Source organism: Vigna radiata, unplaced genomic scaffold, assembly GCF_000741045.1.
Source record: "Vigna radiata var. radiata cultivar VC1973A unplaced genomic scaffold, Vradiata_ver6 scaffold_51, whole genome shotgun sequence".
NCBI lineage: Eukaryota > Viridiplantae > Streptophyta > Magnoliopsida > Fabales > Fabaceae > Vigna > Vigna radiata.
The window spans coordinates 952,780-962,048 of record NW_014542732.1 but is presented as its reverse complement, the minus strand read 5'-3'; positions in this window follow the sequence as shown (position 1 = coordinate 962,048).

Sequence of the window (9,269 nt, the reverse complement as noted above, 5' to 3'; positions counted from 1 at the left end):
TTATTTATATGGTTTCCATATGTTATGATTGTTAATTGTTGGGTTCTCATCTGTACTTAATGCCTTTATCGTTTAACTCATTCGATAACTGATGTTTGTCTTTATTGATACGGGGACGTACAGTAATGTCATGAACTGGTGAGTAATTTCTTGATTAAGCAATACCACCTAGGGATAGGGGTAGGACGATAAATTGCTTTTAACTTCTGCTCTATAATGCTGTATTAATTGCTAGGGGAGGCTAGGGATAACAAGCCAGTAATTAGTATTAGGCTCTTTTCGCCGAGGGATCGGGTTAAGGGTAGGCTAAGAAAGTTGCATGACAATTAACTAATCAAGCTGATAATTCAAGAGGAGTAAATAAGAGAGAGCGGATAAGATGAAATTGTAAACCCCCAACAACTCCATTCATCCATTGTTTTCTTCTCGTCAATTGAATCAATCTCTTTTGCATGTTCATATTTTATTCACACATCCAATTGATTAATTTTTATTTTCAAGTCTTACTATTTTAATTCACATGAACGATAAGGCCTTTCGAGTCTCTTGGGAAAACGATACTTGGACTTACCATTTATTATTAATTGATACCAATTGTTACGCTTGCCAATCCGTTAACAATGTAGCATCCCTTTTAGCCTTTTAGCTGATAATTTAATCAATGTTGTATATGAAACCAATGAGTGAAATTAGCATGTATTCTCTCTTCGATATCAAAGTTATAAATGACGATTTTTCTTCCTTTATCACTTTTTTTATACTTATGGAGTTTTTCTACCATTATTAGAACATCCACTTTATTATTTCCCAAAAAGTTTTAATAAAATGGTTAAAATTAGGACAATGCTAAAATGGTTAAAATTAGGACATCCATTTTACTCCCTTAGAAAGTCTGACAATGCTAGAGAAGTGTTTACGTCCTTGCTCTTCATAATCTCCTTACAACCTTCTTTATTTAATCCTTTCAGCCATTTCTGTTAATTGAGTGTGCAAATCAATGTCTGACATGGACGTCCCCTTCTACTGTTGCTGCAGTTTTGCATATTGCTTCTATTTTCTGGTTTTGCTATTATTCCTTCTCGCACTCCTTTCTATTTCAGAATAAAAAAAAAACGTCTGGTTCTGTTTTCTGTTTTGCATACAAGAAAAACTTTAAAAGAAATTGAGCATAACAGAGTATACAACATAGTAAGGAATATAACTAAATGTATTAGTACTATATATACAGATTTATATAGCAGTCTAATCTAATTATAAAGATCTTTAGCCAAATTCTAGTCAACGACTACTTCAAATTAGTTCCAGCAAATGTACTAGGTGCGTTTGTAGTATCCATCAAATGTTTATCCACAGAGATTTATTAAGGTCATCCAATATTCAAATCTGAGTTAGATTCAATACAACAATGTTTGTAGTGATTTTAATGATTATGAAAACAAAACTAATTGAGTTTTTAAAAAGTGCATCTTGATGTTAGATTTCATTTCACCTTTCTTTGTTACACTGTTATTGATCTTTATTTATTTAATATGCATGCCATAAAACTGTCCTTCCGAGTTCTCCAAGATAATTTTAGATCCATTTTGTAACATCTATAGCCTAAGGAATTTGAATTTAGTGTGATACTTCAACTTCATATTAAATGAATCATTGTCTTAACTATAAGACTTTTGAGATAAAATCTTAAATCTATTCTTAATATCTAAAAGCATGAAATTACTCGATTGAACTATAATTTAAGATTAGTTTTTTAATTCAATCTAAATTCCTGAAAAAAGATAAGTGATCAATTCATCTAAAAAAAATAAAGCATAAACCAAATCATAAACATTTGAATGAAATCATATATAAATATTAAAGATGTAACAATATAGAGAATGAAGATCAATTACATCCAACCTAAACCCTTGGAAAATTTAGCTCCTTATAATAATACAAAATTTAGAAGCCTTTAGAGTTGTTGTGCCTTTCCTATGTCTCTAAACAATATATTCTGATCTAGTACAGAAAGAGTGCCTACATAAGCTATGAAAGTGATATCTAAAACATAGTTGATGCTCTATTTACAGAGTTCTAGGTCAATGCTCAGCCTTACCTAGTTGGTGTTCAGCAACAAGGGTTCCTCCCAAGTGTTTTTTTTTGTTCTTTTTTTCTTTTTAAATTCAACCTTGTGTTCTGGTGGTATGGACTTAAGGTTATCCATTGGAGGTTACTTTAATGCCTTAGCTCCATAATATGATGCTTCAGGTTTTCTCATGCTCAGAGTTTTCTTGTGTGGTTCAGCACTAAAGCGTTGCTACTTAGCTAAAAGTACAAAACTCGAATTCTTTTTTTACTGCCTTGAGTGCACCAATTTTTGCGGCTCAGCTACTGATGAGTGCACATTTATGCCCACATTTATGTTTTAGAATTCAAATTTTTTGAGATTCTTGTGCTTAAATGATTGATTTAAAGTGAATTTGTAACGATTGGGTTTATTGGGTTTGAGAATTAAAGATGCTTAAATGTGATTTTTAGTTGCATAAATTATTTTGGATGTTCTAATGTTTATTTGTGCAGCTGAATTTAGAATTTTATTCATTTGAATCATGAAATTGAATGGTCAAAGATGGTCTAATCTGGTCAACTCAAGGTTCCTATGCAATTTTGAAAAGAAAGAGATGACTAATGTACAGTTAGAGGACAATTTTGTACTTTTGTGCAATTTTGAATAAAATAAAAAGGGTTGAAATATAATTTTGGGCAAGTTTAAATCTGTTAGATTTTTTTAAAGATATTTTGGAGAAAATATATCTTAAGATATTTTACTTGATATTGTTAAATAATTATCTTATTTAACTATATCAATAAATATCAAAAGATAATATTTGCCAAATCTTTTTGAATCTTAAGATAATATTTATTTGAATCAATAAATATCAAAAATATTATCAAATATTATCAAAAACTGATTAAATCTATTGAATATTTGAAAGATATTAGATATAAGATAAAAGATTTTATCAACAGAAAATTCAAAGTCCAAGCCCAATCAAGCCTATATAAAGAGACCTAGGGGAGGCAAAAATTATACTTCATTCATCCACCATTCCTCTCACTTTTATTTCATCCTGTATTCTACTCCATTCATGGAGGGCTAAGTTCCGAGGACTGTTCCACTATAATTTCATTATGGATTCTGAGGTTAAGTTGAATTAATGTATTTGTTTCTTTTGATTATTAATTTGAGTTATTCTTCTTCTATGTTTTTCATCTCTCAATCATATTAAAAGCAATGATTTTTGCAGCATAAGATGTTTGAATCTATATGCATATTGATTATATGAGTTCAAGAGTTTCAAGGTTTAATTGAGAATCTACTTTGATTGAATTTAGAAACTTTCATATGATTAAACTGGTTTTTGCTATCAATTGAGAATGTACTTTGATTGATGGTAATAATTTCAACTATAATTAATTGAGAATTTACTTTGAATAATTAGCTTCTAATTTGGTTAGAAGATTTGAGAATAAACATGATTAAACATAATAAAATTTGATCGAGAATGTACTTTGGTTGAATTTATTGTGAATAATCTAGAAANGTCTTGCATTTGATTGAGAATCTACTTTTGTTAACTGCATGATCGTCCTCAAATTAATTAATAATGTACTTTAATTAATTTGAAACTTAAACAATAATCAATTGAACAATAATTTGTGGATAACCGATGACGAATCTATCTTGGAAAAGCAGTGAAATTAGCCTATTTCTTCATAATTGTTTCGATGTTTTCTCTTTCTTCAAACATTAATTCTATTAGCATGGTTTCTCATTTTTATTCTTGAGCATTGCGTTGCATTCATAAGATTCAAATATTGAAAAGAAATTTCGTATTCATTGGGAGACGACTGAGTTAATTTAATCCTATGAACTTACTTGTATACTACTTGGCAATACGAAATTTGCCTTAAAAAGTGGTATTACTTTGATAGAGAGAATCTTGGTGAGTATTGGGAAAGATTCAAGAAACTATGTGCTTCGTGCCCTCAACTCCAAATGGTAGATTTCATTCTAAGCTTGGCTTAATAGCACTAATGGTCCCTATTTTCGTCACGTGCATTCGTTTTGGTCCCCATATTTTTTTTTGTTCAATTTTGTCCTAAAGAATGTAAATTTTGTTCAATTTGGTCCTTTTTGCAAACGCCGTTTAAATCGTTAACGGTATACAGTCCAGTTGTGCTCAACAGTGTTGATGTAGCATTTAACTACCCAGGTGGAGTCCTTCAGCCACATTGAGATGGATTTTGAAAGAAATGTGATTTATTTAATGGAACCCAATTTTTAACGAGGGGGAAGAGTGAAATTAGGGTTAAGGTTTTTTAATTTACTTCAGTGAAAGCAAAAGTGAGGTTCATGGTTAACATTCCCCATCTTGGTGGTTGATGAGCCATGTCTCCTTCCTAATCTTCTTCTTGTTGTTGCAATAAATGGGTTCTCCTTTATTTCTCCCGACAAGTTAAACTTTTTACTAACCCAAGTCCATGAACAATGTCCAAGTTTCCTCTTTTTCCTTGTCGGTTCTCTTTAATTGTAAAGTTTGAGTTGTTGATGCTGTGATTGAAACCGTTGACAAGGTTTTGATAAAAATGGTGTGTGAATGTGATTTTGGTCACTCTATATGAAAGATTTTGGAGTCTCAGAGCCTATAATTGTCACTATCTTGGTTGGGTTTGTCTATGATTTTTTGTTCACTTTGTAATTTTAGAATTTTCGTTTGCAAGTCTGTGGTGATTGCGGTGGTAGCCTGAGGGTTTAATGGTGGCGGCGCTAGCGTTTCGATTTTTGGTTGGGCTGAAGGTTGAAGAAGATGGTTATGTGTCTCTATGTTTTGTAATGAATGAAGGTTGTTCAATCTAGTCCTCATTTCTGTTAATTATTTTCGAATATGGTCCCTATGATGATGACTGATCTAGTCCACGTCAAAACATAAATGACAGTTCACTCTCTAATTGCACATGTGGAGATCTGGCCGTTATCGATTTAGACGGCGTTAGTAAAAAGGACTAAATTGAACACAAATTATGATCTTTAGGACAGCATTAAACAAAAAACAAATATGGGGACCAAAACGAATGCACGTGACGAAATTAGGGACCATTAGTGCTATTAAGCCTTCTAAGCTTTTATGAAGGGTTAAGTCCAATTGATAAGTCGTGGACAGATGCTGCAAGCGAATGATCTTTCTGAGACAGGTCACCAGAGGATGGTATAGATCTAATAGAACGAAAGGCAGTAGATAGTCAACAATATGGCATAAGAGAAAGTTCAGTGACTTTGTTGAAGGGAGTACATGAAATTGAAAACGGTGTAGTTGATGGAAAGAGGATAGATGAAAGATTGAATAAGCCAGAGAGCAAACTCGACAAGATTGCAAGCTTGTTTAAAACCTCAACTACAAAAATTGTTAAGAAATGTGGAATTTGCATTTCAACTTATCACTACACTAATGAATGTCCTAGCTTGGTGGACAGTGCTGTGGAAAACTCCTCTCAAGCTTTTGCTGCAAACATGATTGGAGGAAATAGACCATACCAGAATTATCATTGTTACCAATAAGGAATATTGGTAAATCTTGAAGACAATTGTTTTGATGATGCTGCAAGAAGTTTTACTTGAAAAAGATATTAGAATTATTTAAAAGCAATTTGTAGAATTTATATGTGGTAGGAGAGTCTTTAATTTTGTAAAACTTGTAAATTTTACTGAAATAATCGATTATGTTAAAACAATAACCGATTATCACAAGTCTTTCAGGAATAATCGATTATCACTTCACATAATCGATTATCATATTTTGAAAACCCTGTAACAGACTTGGATAATCGATTATCACTTACAATAATCGATTATTTGTGTCAGTTGGGACTTGACTGTTGATATTCAGAGCAGCTGGCTATATATTGAGTTTTTGAGAAATTCAGAAGTAATGTTGTTGAACATAGAGTTTTTGGAGAATCCTGTTTGTCAGAGGAAGTTCTCAAAAGCTATTGTTCAGGTTCCCTTGCTTGGTGTCGTGAATAGGGGAAGCTCGCGTTTCGTGTATCGATGGTCAGGACGGTTCTCTTCGAGTTAGCAAGGTGCTCTGCCTGGTCTCGTGAATAGGAGAAGCTCGTGTATCATGTGTCGATAGTCGGAGTGGTTCTCTTCGAGTTGGCAGAGTGTTCATCTTCCGGTTCGTTCGTGGAAGGAAGGTTTATCTTATCAGTTTTTATTCACAATATTTGTAATCTGTGAAACTCATTTTTAGTGGAACTGTTAATCACTTTTTATAGTGATTAACGATAGGACGTAGATTCTTTCGAATCGAACCAGTATAAAAATTACTCGTGTGATTTTTTCTACTCCCTGCACTTGTTATTTTCATTTGCACATCAATTGCTCGATAAATTGTCTCTTAGAAAATTTATTTTATAAACTGACCATTTTAATACAAAAGTGACCGAACACGCTTTTCGCTTACTTTAAAGTTTTATTCCGCTGCGTTACACTCTATCCGGTACCGACCAACAATTGGTATCAGAGCTTGCTTTGATAGTTTTTCAAAAATTGCAAATATGGCCGGTCATCACACTCAAAATCTTGTATATGCCGAGGGAGGTTCTATTAACAGACCACCACCTTTTACTGGTGATTACTATGCGTTCTGGAAAGTCAGAATGGAAATTTTTATGGGGTCTATTGACAGAGGCATCTGGGAAGCTGTACAAAATGGTCCTTTTATTCCTAAGAGCATAGTTGATGGTGTAGAAGTAGAAAAACCATATTTTAATTGGATGCTGAAGAAAATAGACGAGCTCAGTTTGATATTATAGCTCGTAATATTATTTCATCTGTTGTTGTACTTGATGAATTCTATAGAATTTCAGTGTGTAAGACAACACAAGAAATGTGGGAAGTCCTCAGAGTCACACGTGAAGGAACAGAGGACGTGAAACGTGCAAGGAAGAACACTCTCATTCAGGAGTATGAGATGTTCAGAATGCAACCTGGTGAAACAATTTCTGATGTTCAAAAGCGTTTCACTCACATAGTGAACCACTTGACAGGTTTGGGTAAGACCTTTGATACTGATGAATTGAATGTAAAAATTTTGAAATCATTGGACAGGTCTTGGTAACCAAAGGTGACTGCCACCTTAGAGTCTCAAAATCTCTCTCAAATGACGATGCCAATTCTGTTTGGAAAGCTTCGTGAGCACGAGCTTGAAATGAAGAGATTAACTGCTGAAGAAGATCAAGGCAAAAGGAAGACAATAGCCTTCAAGTCCGAGATCTCTAAAGGCAAAAGTTCAAAAACTTTTGAAGATGATGGTTCTGATGATGAGGAGAACATGAGCCTCATGATAAAGAAATTTGCCAAGTTTATGAAGGCAAAAGGTAAGGAAAAATTTCGTAAAGAAAGGAGAGAAAATCAAGATTCTCCTTCAAGTGTTAAATGCTATGGATGTGGAGAAAGAGGACACATGAAAACTGAATGTCCAAAGAACAAGGAAAGTGAAGAAAAGAAAGAAAGAAAGTTTCAGAAGAAAAAGAAAGCTTACATAGCTTGGGAAGACAATGCATCTAGCTCAACAAGCTCAAGTGATTCATTCAGATGAAGAAGCAAACATTTTTCTAATGGCTAACTCAGAAGATACTAAAAGCCAAGTAAGTGACTCTAGCTTTGAATCTAGTGAGTTAGACTTGAAAAAATCCTTCTTTGAATTAATGAATGAATCTGAAAAACTTGATGTTGCACATAAGAAGCTTAAGAAATAGCACAATGAATTAAAATTGAAATATGAAAATTTGCTTGATAATGAAGTTGTTTTAAGAAATAAAGTTAGTACTTTAGAAATAAAATTGTCTTATGCAAATGATACTGTTGAACCTGTTGAATGTTTGTCTTGTAAGAGTCATATGTTTGACATTAATATACTTTAAAATCTACTTGCAAAGGCAACCAAGACAAATTCGCATGCTAAAACAAACTTTAAAACAAGCAATATCAGAAATAGGAACTTGCATCAAAACACAAAGTTTAAAACTAGAAGAACTCGTAGAGTTTGGGTGGAAAAAGGGACTTTTGTTAAAAATAAAGTGAATTATATTTGTTGTTTTTACTGTATGAAGCATGGACGCACATCAAACAAATGCAACATTAAACATTTTGGTGTTTCAAATGGTAAATATGCATGGGTTAAAGTTGTGAAATGATATATACTTGCATGAACTAACCCCAAGGACCCATAATGAGAATGGGGACCTAAAATTCTTGCAAATTTGTTTTGTAGGAACCTACTAAGTCAAAGAAGTCATTGTGGTATCTTGACAGTGGATGTTCAAGACACATGACTGGTGACAAGAAAAGGTTTATCTCTTTTGAGAAGAAAAAGCAAGGATTTGTTACTTATGGGGATAACAACAAAGGTAGAATCATGGGTACCAGATGCATTGGAGGAGGAAACACATTGACTATAAAAGATGTCTTATATGTTGAAGGCCTCAAGCATAACCTCCTAAGCATAAGTCAATTGTGCAACAAAGGTCTCAAGGTAACATTTGAAAGTGATAAATGCACTGTTTATTTTAAAGATTCTACTAATATTGCTTTGCAAGGTGTTAGACATAACAACATATATTTGATTGATATTGAAAGTGCATCTAGTCATAGTATAACATGCTTAGTTGCTACAGAAGAAAATCCTTGGCTATGGCATTAAGGAGCTGCACATATTCATATGCAACATTTGAATAAATTAATTTAAAAAAACCTTGTGATTGGTTTGCCTTAACTGAAATTTGAGAAAGACAAATTATGCACTGCATGTCAAAAAGGTAAACAAACCAAATCTTCATTTTCATCCAAAAGCATGATTTCTACGACAAAACCTTTAGAACTGTTGCATATGGACTTATTTGGTCCATCTAGAATTAAAAGTTTTGGTGGAAATTACTATGCTCTTGTAATTGTTGATGATTACACTAGATTTACTTGGACTTTCTTTTTGACTTTGAAAAGTGAGGCTTTTAAAGCTTTTAAATCTTTTGCTAAACGTATTCAAAATGAAAAAGATTTGAAAATCAAAACCTTGAGAAGTGATCACGATGGTGAATTTGAAAATGAATCTTTTGAAAAATTTTGTGAAGAATATGGCATAGCACATAACTTTTCGACACCTAGAACTCCCCTTCAAAATGGTGTTGTTGAAAGGAAAAATAGATCATTAGAAGAATTAGCTAGAACG